Source organism: Corapipo altera, unplaced genomic scaffold (genome assembly GCF_003945725.1).
Source record: "Corapipo altera isolate COAL_440 unplaced genomic scaffold, ASM394572v1 75, whole genome shotgun sequence".
Taxonomy (NCBI): domain Eukaryota; kingdom Metazoa; phylum Chordata; class Aves; order Passeriformes; family Pipridae; genus Corapipo; species Corapipo altera.
The window spans coordinates 7791768-7804621 of NW_020884887.1; the positions used below are offsets into that span (position 1 = coordinate 7791768).

At 61.1% G+C, this 12854-nt stretch overlaps 1 protein-coding gene across 2 annotated transcripts in view; it reads right to left on the reverse strand.

The window, feature by feature from the left end:
- Positions 1-12209, reverse strand: part of CPLX2 (complexin 2) — a 15846-nt gene extending 3637 nt beyond the window's left edge. Inside the window, exons 1-2 of one of the 2 annotated variants that reach the window (XM_027643147.1) lie at positions 12097-12209; positions 7418-7515 (exon numbers count right to left, since the gene is read on the reverse strand). The gene's annotated coding sequence lies outside the window, so the exon portion shown is untranslated. Of the gene's footprint in view, positions 1-889; positions 941-7417; positions 7516-12096 lie in introns of those variants that run through there. The other variant, XM_027643148.1, reaches the window with a different exon arrangement.
- Between the last annotated feature and the right edge of the window lie 645 nt (positions 12210-12854).

A 12854-nucleotide genomic window follows, 5' to 3' on the forward strand; every position in this document is an offset into this window, starting at 1 on the left:
TGTGTGTGTGTGTGTGTGTGTGTGTGTGTGTGTGCATGTGCCCAGAGAGTGCCGCAGAATCGCAGTTACCCCACCCCAGATACCCGGGACCCCAGGGGGCTGGAGGGTCTCTAGGAGCTGTGACCCTGGGAAGTTTGTTGCTGCCAGCGCTGGGGCACCCCGCGGCTAAGGGGTGGGGGGTGCTTCTCCAGGCGGCACAGTGCTGAGCCCCGGGACCGCAGTGGGGGGCTCAGGGGCCACCGGGGATGAGGGAACACTGGAAAGCATCGGGAAACCGGGGCCGTAGGGAAGGTGCAGGGGACACGGGGGGCATCGGAACACCGGGGCCGCCTGGCGGGGGGTCGTGCAGCGATAGCGGGATATGTGGGGGACATCGCGGGGTGCAGGGAAAAGGGCAACACGGGGAAAACACAGCAGACGCAGGGCACACCGGCAGGCACCGGGACACCAGTGACACCCGTGCGGGGACACCGCACGGGCTGCAGCGACGCAGGGGACACGGGGAGGGGGGCGCCAGGAAGGTGGGGGACAGCGGGGACACGGGACGCAGCGGACACCCGGCATGCGGGAGACACCGGGACCGCAGCGGGGTGCGGGACCCTGGTGGGGCTCCGCGACAGGGGCGCAGGTACAGGGAAGACGCGGGGGGAACCCGGGAGCCGGAGGACACGCACGGGGGGCGCAGGGGACACCGTGGACGGGGGGGGGGGGGGCAGGGGGGGGGGGGGGACCCGCGGGGGGGGGGGGGGTCGCGCAGGGGACGCGGTGCCGCGGGGACCCCCCTCCCCACCCCATCCCATCCCGGTGTCTGCGGCGCGGGGCCCCGCCCGCCGCCCGGGGCCGCCCGGTGCCGCAGCGGCGGCGCTGTCCCTTCAGCACCGGCACTCACCGGCTCCGCCGCCGCTCGCCGCTGCCGCCGCTCCGCCCCGCCCCGCCCCGCCGCGGCCCGGCCCCCTCCCGCCCCCGGCGGCACGCGTGGGCCCGCCCGGAGCGACGGACCGGCCCCCCGCGGGGGCGGGAGGATGCGGGACCCCCCCGGGAAACGCCGCACGACCCCCAGGGAAACGTCCCGGGGAGCCCCGCAGGATGTGGACGGGCTCCCCACGCTGGTCACCACCCCGCGCTCCCGCGGCGGAGGGACGGGGCAAGAGTGTCCTGCGCGGGGTTAATGATTCACCGCCGCGGCAATTAACGGGCGAGAAGAGGCATTCATTAATCAGCCGCAGCTGCCCCCCAGTCCCGCACCTCCTTGCTTCCTCACTCGGCACCCTGACCCAAAGCAACCCGGTCCCCTCTGCAGAGGTGTGGGATGGCTGCGGGAGTTTAAATAAAGTCCTTGATAAATCATTTCGTGCCCCCCTCCCCTTCGCGATGGCATCGAGGCTGTGATGCCCACAGAGCTCAGGACCCAATTCAGAACGGGGTTCCTGTCCAGGAAATGGGGGGCACCTCCCCACTTGGCCCCCCTGCACCTGCCTGAAGGGAGACAGTCTCCTGCAGCCCCTCCTGTGTTCCCTCCCCCGCACTGAGGGACAGATCTCCCACCCTCATCCCGATGCACAGGGTCGGTGTGTGCTCACCCTGCAGAGGGGCAGCCGGTGCCTCCTAATTAATCCAGCCCTGAGTTATTAAAGACAAGACGAGCCCTGTGTAAATAAGATTAGTGGTGCTTGGAGCCGGGCTTTGGGATAACTGATGTTTAATGGTGAGGCTCTGGAGTAGCAGCCCTTCAGGGGCCCAGAAGAGTGCTGGAGAGGGTCTGAGTCTGGGGTCCTTTCAGGGACCCCCTACACCTGGGAGGGTGTGGGGAGCTGGGACAGGCTGCAGCTGCCCCCACAAGCACAGTAGTGTGGGCTGTGGAGATGCTCCTACGCACTGCCAGGGCTGCTGCAGGGAGGTCGAGAGCGATGCAGGATGTGGGGCAGCAGTGGGGAGCCATCCTGCAGCTGGGGGGCCCAAAACTGGCATGCAAGCACCACCTCCACAGGGATACAGCACTGACAGATCCGTTTGTGTGCACCCTGTGCTCCTGCCTCGATGCACGGCAGCTGCCACGGACAAGTCTCAGCACAGGGACAACACACCAAGGACTCGGCCCTCTTGTTCACCCCCTCTCACTGCTCCCAAAAATACCCCCTGGTGCAGCACATCTCCATCAGCTCCAAGCCCTCAGCCCGGCATTGGCCAACAACTCCTCTTTCCACCTCCAAAGTAAAAATGCCTCCTGCCCTTGTACCCAGCCCTGCTCTGCCCGCTGGCAGCTGGCGGGACAGGCACGTGGGCGGCAAGACAGGCCTGTGCTCGGCCCGTCCGTCTGTCCATCCATCCGTCCTGCGGCAGCCCTGCTCTGGGTGTTGACGTCAGCGCTCCCGGCAGCCGGGCGGTGGGCGGGCGGCACCGCTCCTATTGTATTAAAAATAATACAGCGGAGCACAAATTCATTACAGATAAGTGTGACAGCCAGGAGGAATTAACGAGCCCGTCTCTCAGCGCCTGACAAACGCCTCCCTTTGTTCCTGGGATGGGTCCCTGAGTCTTTCAATCTTTGGAGATGCCTCGACTCATTAAGCACATCCTCCCCCAGCAGCTCCCAGTGTGCCTGAGGACTGCTCCCAGTATGAGCTGTGACCACGCTGGCAGGGACATCCCTTGTGCCAGTGTCCAGTGCTGTTGGGCTTGCCCTCCTTGGGAGTCAGTGTCCTGGAGTGCTGTCCCCAAGCATTATCCCCACGCGGGGTGCAGGGTGGCCAGGGGGAGGTGGGCGAAGCAGCCCCCGTCCCTGCTGCTGCGGGAAGCACGAGGCTCATGTGAGCTGAGGCCAAACGCCCCGGCACTCCAGCTGCCGGTGCCGGCGGCGCAACCGCAGCCGGCGGGCTGGCAGGCACCCAACTCTGCCCTGCTGGCTGGGCTCCCATGGGAAGAGCAGCCAGGGGCTTGTCACCAGCCCTGGGCATCGCCTCCATCCTCCTGCCCCTCATACCCCTGCAGACACCCCTGCTCCTGGGACAGGGATGGCCCCATGGGATCCCCATAGTCCCAGAGCTGAACTGCCTCTGGCCAGTGTTTGGGGTGCTTGTGCCCAGCACAGGCACTCTTTAGGACCAGCTGTTCCCTGGTATCATCCTGGGCAGTGTCACCTGCTGGGTGACTGCCTGGAGCTGCCTGGGGAGGCAGGAAGAGAAGGGACAGGGAGGGATGGGAGGGACAGGGCAGCGCCGTGGCCAAATGGAGGAGGAAGCTCTCAGCACCGACAAGTCCTGCAAGTTGCCTCTGTGCCGGCTCACCGGGGCAGCACAGCAGGGGTGGAGCTAGTGCAGGAGCCAGGGCCCTGGCACTGCCTTGCTCGGCTCCACGCTGGCGCCCAGGGAAAGGGCACGGGGCTGGCTGGTGCCGTCACATCGCCCACAGCATCCGCCGCCAGCAACGCCTGAGTGGCACCTGCCCATCAGCATTGTCCCCAGCTCCCACAGCCAGACAGGGACTCTGCAAGGTCACAGCCTCTGGGCAAAGCTCCCGGGCAGAGGGAAGCGGGTGCCTGAATACCTGCACCCATCCCTGCAGCACTGCCAGCCCAGTCTGCTGCCACCCATTAGCATAGGGCAGTTATTTCACTTATCCCCCTGCCCCCCCAACTATGCAGAAAATAATTATTGGTCCTTCTCATCGCACCAAGGGATTAAAAGTGGTTAACTCCATTTCCAAAGGCTTTGTTACGTTGGTTTTCCCTCAGCTGCTGCACAAGGCGATTTCCACAGTGCCACTTAGGCAGCTTTTATCAGGTTGTCTTCTGGAGGTAATTGGGTTTTTCAGGAGCCTGTTTAAAATTCGTAACCCAGCCTCTTAAACAAAACAAAAACAGCAGCGGGGAGAAGGGAAAGAGGCAGCACAAAGCATGCACCAGCTGCAGCCTCTGAAGAGCAGCCCTGGCCCCTTGGGGCTGGCACCGGGCGGGGACAGGGACAGGCACCAGCGTGCTGAAGCATCAGTCTGGAGATGGACCCTCCAGTGCAGCAGCTGAGAACAGACTGCAGGGACAGCCCCTGCTGCCCCTGCTGTCCCTCCTGGTGGTGACACTGCAAGGTGAGGGGTACCCTCGCCACAGGGACCCTTTTACTGTGTTCAGGGCGAGTGTGAGGTGCTCAGAGCAGATGCCGGGGCCACTGCTCTGCCTCTGCAGCAAGTCACAGCCCCCTCAGCACACGTGGGTGCCCCCCCAGCACCCACTCACCTGTTATCACACCCACAGCAAACACGGGGTGTGAATGTGGGTCTCACTGTGGGGCTGGCTGGGAGCTCACCACGAGCCCTGGGGCTGCCATGGCTTAATCCCGGCTCCACTGTGATGCTCCTGACTGTGGGAGCTGCACTGTTGGAAAAAGACTGGGGGTGGCAGGGCCCCTGTGCTGATCAGAGAGGGACAAAGCAAACGGGCCAAAGCCACCCTCACAGGACAACTTCTGCTGGCCCCATGTCCTGAAGGTCTCCCTGGTTCTAGGCTTTACTGGCTGGCTAGGGGAGGCTCCTGCTGCCCTCCCCGTACCCTGCTCTGTATGGGCACAGCACTGCACCCCTGCAGCCAGAGGGGCTCCAGGCTGACACTGCGGCTCTTCCTGCTCTCCTGCATCACCTCACGGGTCCATCTGCATTAATACCACAGCCCCGTCGGCATCAGCGCTGAGGACCTGTCTGCATTGCTACCACAACCCCATCGCCATCCCTCAGGAAGACTTGTCTGCCCCCTTCTTGTGGGGTGGGGGTTTCACTGGGCACCCCCAGCTCGTCCCTGCCCGGCTCTGTGCCGTGGGGCGCAGTGTGGGCTGAGGAGTGAGTGGGTGGCGAGGAGCTGCCGCAGCAGATGGTCGGTGGGGCCGGATCACGGCACCGCACGCAATGAGGGACGTGCGTGTCCCCGGGGCTATTCACAGGAGCTGGTTGTGAACTGGTGCCTGCAGGGCCCCAGCACACACACACCTGCTCGTCCCAGGCATGGCAACAGCAGCGTGCGAGCCAGGAAGGCTGTGGCTGATGGAGGGATGGGGAGAGGAGAGGACCAAGCCAATGGCTTCCAGCTGTTCCCAGCATGGCGGTGTCCCAGGAGGATGCTGGAGAGAGAGGGGTGCTCCCAGTGCTGTGCTACTTCAGAACTCCCCAAAAAGACAATCTACACCTACATTTGTGTGAGAGAGTGATAAAGGGGCTGAATCTCCCAGTGAGAGTGCCCAAGGGGACAGGGAGTCAGCTCCAGGCTTCAGCTAAGAAGCATCCACTGCTGCTGGGATATCAGCCACTGCACGGCTGAGCACCTTGGCTTTGCCACCACTGTTCTGTGCCCTGTGACACAGAGCTTTGCTCACCCAGTCCCAGTCTCAAGGCCACCTAGAGCCCCAAGGAGTCCATGTCCCATGAGCGCTAGGGGATGTTGGGATGGACATGTGCATGCTGGAGGACACTGGGATGGACTCTGCCACTTGAGTGCTGCAGTGGTGACTCCTCATCCCCACAGCTCCCAGCTCCCGGCGTGTGTCCGGTGCCTCTGTGCCATGCATTATTAAACAGAGGCACTGCAGCCCCTCGCTGTTTATCCTGGTGTGGCTGTGCAGGGACAGGCTGTGGCAGCCGTGGTGGCTCACTGCAGTCTCAGCCAGAAGATTTAGTCTCACTGCAGGCCTGGCCAGTTCCCCAAACAGGTTTATGACCCCTGGGCTTACTCACCTGGCGGCTTTCAACCCCCTATCACACACAGGATGGATACCACCTCCCTGTAGAAAAGCCACTATGCATTCAGCCTCGGTGCTATCACCTACGCCTTCCCCTGCCCACACAGCAGGTACAGCATTTACATCCCAATCGCCCATACAAAGGCACAATTGCGTCGAGTCCACCCCATCAATATTTATGGCAGGCACGCACACCCGCAGCTCTGCAGGGGCCAGTGCAGAGCAGAGCTGGGTGCAGCACACCACACACTGCTTGGAGAGCAGACAAAAGCCCCCCTGAGCCCCTGCACTGCCTCCCCATTGCCCTAGCCTGTGTACATACTGATTTCCAGCCTTGCTGCTCTGGCAGGGACATGCAGGGCCTGTGCAGGCACCGATGACCATGACCGAGGTGGTCATGATGTGTGGGGAGTGGATGCCCAAGGATCCTCTTCCTGGCTCTGTGTCAGGATGGGATTTGGGCACCTGCTCCCCACAGAAAGCGTCAGAGTGGTTATACCCACCCTCATTTCCCTGACAGAAAAAAGGTGTGAAGGACAAGGGCATAACTGTCTCAAGGCTGGGCATCCAAATCACAGCAGAGCAGCGGAAGCCCCCATCTTGTCCACCCTCCAACTGAAACATCCTAAAAAATGAGACCCTGGGCACTGTTCCCCTGCGGTTCAGCCTTATGCTGACAAAGATTTTGGATCCTGAAAGCATTTTGGGGCTCCTGAGTCAAGGGCAGAGACTGGGGTGCTTTAGCCCCTCTCTGTACCACCAAGGCTGGGGAATGGGAGGATGAGAGGAGCAGGGCAGATGGCTGGCCCTGCTCTACCCAAATTCCCAGCCTGGCTTTGGGAGAGCATCTGCCTTCTGTGGGAGAATGGCTCATCCTAAACCCCCCATGAGAGGGGAGGTCTAGGAGATGAGATGCCCCATGCCCTGGGCAACAGAGCTGGATGAGGGGCACCACACCAGGGACACCCTGTCCTCCAACAGCAGCAGATGGCTGCACAGTGGGGGGCTCCATGGCAGCGTGGAGGGGGACATCTGGGTGCCTGGGCTCCAGCCAAGTTGCAGCTCGGTGGGAGCAGGATGAGCCTACATTCAGCCCCTGACTTGGGACACTGGGACATTGGGAGGGGTGAGATCCCCACACCAGGGAGAAGCTGGGATGGGTGGGGGGGCTCGCTGCCCACCCCATCTGAGACCTCCCCCAGCCTGCCTGCGCTCGGGGTTTCCGCTGCGGCGTGACGCCGGACGGGCACGGCAACGCTCCAAGAGCTGCTGGGGCTCGGGCCAGAAAATTCATTCTTGGCTGCTTTCAGTGGGGTTTGGCTCGTACCTTTCCCATCTGGGGGCTTTCAAAAGAAAAAAAAAAAGGAGAAGAAAGAAAAAAACCTCCTGTCCCTGTGCCAGCTCCACAGTCACTGTCACTTGCCATGGTCCCCAGGCAGGACTGTGACGAGCATCTGTCCAGAATCTGAGCTGGTCTTTACTCCTGGGGCCTCTGCCTGGTCTTGAGCCGGTCCAGGTGCCTCTTGCCCTGCACTAAGGTGTCACGAGGACGCCCATGATAGACACCCCTCCCATCTTGTGTGACACTACTGGCTCTGCTGAGGCGGCCCCAGGTGGTACCTCTGCACCCCCCATCCATCCCCCATAACATGGGGAGTGAGATGTTCCCACAGCTCCCCAAGAGCCACGGCACTGCCTACCTTGGTGTGTGAAGCACCAGGTGTCTGCTGCTTCGGCACCTAACGCAGGGGGACAGAGACCTCACGGGGGTGGCTGAGCATCGCAGGGAGAGCAGGGCCTGCAGAGACACAGACAGTGAGAGGATCAGCACCATGGAGGGGCTCCAGGAATGGATGGCGCTGACAAAATGGATACACTTGATGGGTGATGGACAGAGCACACCACTGCCTGCTGCCCTTTCTGCCACCCGGGGGCCCAGGGTGGGTCTGTGTACTCCCCACATCTCAACCTCCAAGGATGGGAGCAACCTGCTGCCAAGAGCCACCATCTCTCTGCAGATAGGAGCCCAGCGGGGTGTGCAGAGGGTGACAGGCTGCAGGAGGTGGCAGCTTGTCAGGGTCTTTAGTCCTGTCCTAAATCAGGGACACCCACTCTGCTGCTGGTAGAGGGCTCCTGGCTATCTCTGCAGGTACCTGGCAGTTTGGATGCCTTCATTAAAAATTTAGAGAGCTCTCAACTCTTTGAGGGTTTTAAAATTTCACATTAACTCTGCCATCCTTAGCTTGCACATTTGTTCTTTGGAGAACATAATGGCAAGTTAAAACAAGCCGCCAAACAAAAGCCCTGCTCAGACTCGACAATCGAAGAAAGCCTGACGCCGCTCTGGGCTCCCCACTTCTGCTGGACCACGGGAAACTTCTGTCTGGGGATCTTGTCCCTTCCTTGAATGTCCTTGAAATTCCCCTGTGATGCCTGGGGAGATGCAGGGAGTGCTCCTGGGGGATGCTGGCCTGGGAAGGGGCTGTGCAGGGACCTGGGTACCAGGGTGCTGGGTGCCATGCTGGCAGTTTCTGGGGTGGTCTGTCCCTGTGGTGTGGCTGACTGGTGTCACCATGATGGGTGTCACGAGTGTGATTTCTGCTCTGTGACTCGAGGAGCAGATTCCTGGGGAAGTTACACATTCATCCTGACTTCAAGCAAAGGCTTTTCCTCCACCAGGGGAAAGGAGGGAGGCTTTGGCAAATTGGAGATAAATGTATGACCCAGGGGAGTTGGGGGAAACAAAGGCAAACACCGATGCTGTGGAAGAGCAGGGACTGGGATGGATGGAGCCTGCATTTTAAAAAGCATTACAGAATAGGGATGTCTCATTCCAACCCCAGGAGTAGGAGACACTGACAGTCCCTGGGAACAGGGTTTGGTAAGGTTGGCTGTGGGAAAGAGGCAAAGGATCCCCAGTGAGACCCCCAAGGAGACCCCAGAATGGCAAATGCTTCCCTGGGAAATGCAGTGCTAAAAGCTCAGCCTGGAAAGGGCTCAGAAGCAGCATGAAGGTGACCTTTGCTGGGGACAACTGCTGCCTCCTTTGGGATATAGGAAGGCTCTGGAGCGGGGTAACATGGGCTGCAGAGTGCTGCAGGGATGTGCGCCTGGGGGCGTCTAGTTTCCAGACAGCCCAGTGCCAAGGAGACAGCTGGGCTGGAACAGAATCAATTTGGCTCTGCTGGCCATGGCCTGGGGTAGCAAATCAGGAGATATTTGATGAAAACCCAGAGGGTGGAAAGAGCAGGGACCCCCTGCCCAGGTACCTGAGAGAACGCAGAGAGTCTTGGGTGGTTCTGCTCCAATCCCTGTAGGGTATTTTTTATTTGAGCCAGACCAAAGTTGTTTTTTTCCCCCTTTGCAATGGGCAGAGCCTCCCAGTACCACAAAGATGCATCTCACCTGGACAGCTGCACTAGCTCAATCTGTCTGTCTGTCCAAGCAACGAGACACCAACTGCAGCCAAACACAGAGGACAGGGAAGAGAAGAGCAGGGTGATGTGCCAGAACATCCCCAGCTCCAGGGATAGAGGTGCCCCCAGGAGCTGGCAGAGTTGTTTTGATCTAGCTGAGGTCTGGACACAAGACAGTATCCAGGGAAAACTTAAGATGAGATCATTAGTGAGTACACAGCTCTCGTGCTTTGGCACCTCCAGCTCTTGGCACCCTGCTTGAACAGCTGAGCTTGTCCAAATGTCTGGAAGGAGGGTGGACTGGGGAAGGGGAGTAGAGGGGTGCACAGGATGACAAACTCAGGGCAAACATCTCAAAGCACTTCCACTGCCTAAGGGAGATGCTCTTGGGACCTGTCTTGGGTCTGGCATCAGCTTTGTGTCTGAGAACCAGGTGAGAAGGAAGGGTCAGACTCGCGATGCTTGGGGAAAGTATCTGCCAGCAGTGCACTGTCCCGGCCCTCACGCAGGGATGTAAAGGGATTGGGGTGTCACATTGCACTGGGCAGCCCCCAGAGCCCCCAGCTGGGGTCCTGTACCTGAGCTGACCTGCCTTGCCTTCAAAAAGCAGATCCTTAGCCTCAAACACCTCAATACCTCTTGCACACTTCATCTTGCCACAGGACAGGGCAGGTCTGGGTCACATTGTCATGGGGCTCTGGGATTTGACTGGGACGAGTAAGTTTCTGAGCCTCTGGTGAGTGTCACAGTAGGAGCTGGTGACACCAGCTAGGGAGGGATGGACATGATGGCCTGGCTGTGCACAGGAGGAGCAGGGACCTGTAGTGCAGAACAACACCGTAAAAGTGACAGTGGCTCCTGGTGAAGTACTGGATGACCTAGTGAGACACTGGTGCCTGGGGGCACAGCTTGGAGAGCCCACAGCTGAATGAGGAAGATGGTCTGGGTCTCTGCAGCCAGGAAGGCTCCATGGGACCAGGAGAGGCGGAGAGGAAAGCTCCTGGGACGAGTGAGCAGAGAGCGCTCACGCGAGAGCAGCCCGCAGGAGCACAGCTTGTTTACCCTGGCTGAGCAGGCCTGATTGCTCTCTATAAATACACCCGGCGAGTAAACACCGGGGAGGGAGAAGGATCATTTAAACTCGAGGATGATTCTGGCACAAGAACAAATGGGAAAGTCTGGCCAGGAACACACAGAGGCTGTGGGTGAGAGCAGAGATCCTCTGGCTGCTGGGAAGGTCCTGTTCTGGGTCCAGCCCTGGCTGTTCAGGCAGTGCATGATACCCAAGGGCTTGGGCTCAGTGCTGGTGGAAGAGGCAGCAGCCTGGGCTGCAGTGACCATGCCCACCTGCCATATCAGACCTCTCAAGCTCTGGGCCATGGGGGCACAGTGGTGCCCAGTGGCAAAAATAGAGATGTGCCACACTGCCAGTGGTCACTGTCTCTTCCCCAGAGGGTTTTCCCACAGTACCAGACCTGCCCTGGGACCTCTTGGTGCCGGTGCTTAAACCATTCTGGGCAACTCAACGTGGCTCCCCTTGGCTCCTGATACAGCTCCTCACAGTCAGCTCCAGGCCCAGTGGGCTGTGTCTGGCAGCAGTCTCTGCAGAAACCCAGGGAAGAGCCAAGGCGTGAACCGCAATCATCCTCCAGTGCTGTGAGGTGTTTTGAGCTCTGTCTAGTTGGGGTCATTTCAATACTAATGTCATCATGCAAGGCAATTGAAGAAACCAACACTCGGCCCACAGCCAAGGGAGACTTTGAGACATTTTTCTGTGCCAATTTGTCTCAGTTGATCTGTCTCCAGTTTCCCCAGGACAGTAAGGGTCAGACACCAGGAGCAGTGTTGCTGGATGGGGACTGAGCTCCCTGTTTCCATGCTGGAGCTTGTCGTGGCAGCCTCAGGTGGACAAGGACAGGTTTGGCAGGGAGGACACTCCTCTGCATCCTGAGTCCATGGCCCTTCCTCATCCTCTATTTGCCCAACCCAGCACCTCAGTTTGACTTGAATCGCTCTGCTTCCTTCGCCAGCTCCAATTCCTTAACCAGTCACAGTTCCTTCACCAGCCCCAGCCAGCAGCTGCCACTGCTGGTTGCATGGAGAAGCCCTGAGCCATGAGCCCTGTTCTGAGTGAAGGTGCCAGCCTTGCTTTGCCACTCTGACTCACCACTCTGCCTGCCTCGGGCAGCGGCTGCCCGGTCACGCTCGTGCCATGCGGGCAGCAGTGCCACCGTGTGCTGCCAGGCCTGGATCACGGCAGCCACCTGCCCGTGTGCTGCAGCCTCAGTGATGGGGGCACAGCAGGGAGAGGGGCTGGAGCGTGGGGTTTGGGAGGCACCTCGTAGGGACAGTGCAGAGGAGAGAGTGGTTTAATCCCAGGGGACAGGGGAGAGGAAGGTGAAATGCTCCACGAGCAGCTGGACTCAAGTGCTGAGAACAGGATGGAGGAGGGAGGCAGTGCTGGGGAGGCATGGGAAGAGCCCGGTAGGTACCAGGAGCTCCCCAGAGCAGAAGGGTGCACTGAGCCTCCCGGGTGCAGACAGGGGATGGCGGGGGGAGCAGGTCTCCTCCTCTCCCTGCCCACTCCCCACTCTGGGCCTGCCGGACGAAGGGGCTAGAGGGGCTGTGCAAAGCACAGTCCGAGGGTGACAGACTTTCTGCTCTCAACCCCTCCACACCGGCGCGTCCCCCCTCCCCAGATCTGCGGGCGGGCAGTCCGGGGGCGCGCCGCTCAGCCCCGCATCTTGCACCCGCATCACCTGCATCCTTTTCCCCATCCCGCATCACCTGCATCCCTCCCCGCATCCCGCCCCGCATGCCGCATCCCGCCGCTCCGCGGCCGCCGCCCCGTTACATAAGCCGGCGGCCCCGGGAGGCTCGTCGGGCCGATCCCCGCGCCCGTGCCCGGCCCCCCCCGGGCTCTGCGGCACGGCGGGCCCGGCCCGGCCCGGCCCCGCACCCACCTGGCTGGCTCGGCGCGGCTCCGGTGCGCCCCGTCCGCCCCCGGCGCAGGGAAGGAGCCGCCGCCGGAAGGGAGGCGGGAGCCGTAGCGGTACAGGGGGGGCCCGGTGCTGGCTCCCCCTCCGCCGCACGGCCTCCCGGGCGGGGCCGCCTCCGTGCCCGCCTCCGGACCGCCCCGCGCCCCGGGCGGCAGCCCCCGGCCCAGCCTTCCGCCCCGGTACCCGGCGGTCCCTTGCGGTACCCGGCCGTTCCCCTCCGGTACCCGGTAATTGCTCCTCTGGTATCGAGGTGTCCCCCCGCTATTCAACCATCTCCCCCTGCCACCTGGCTATGCCCACCCGCACCCAGCATCACCCCCCAGCATGTAGCATCCCTCCCAGTACTGTCTGTGCCTGCAGTTGCACCTCCAGTGCCCATAACAACCAACCCCAGTACCTGACCTTGCCTCCCATTTCTTGGCCACCCATTTCCCCTGTACCCAGCAACTTCCCTGAGTCCCTGGCCATCCCTCCTGACCCCCTGGATCTGCCATTCCCCCCCCCCCCCCCCCCCATCCAGCAATTCTCTCTAATATTTGCTATCTCCCCACAGGGTCAGTGCTTCTCTCCCCCAGAGTTGTTAATTCTTCTCCCATGGCACTGCCAGCCCCTCAGAGGAGGGGTCTCTAGGCAGAGCACCTCTGTCTTGGTGTGCCAGTCTTGGGGTGCCAGTGGTGCTCCCCAAATCAGAGACCCCTGTTACATGTGACAAAGCCCTTGCC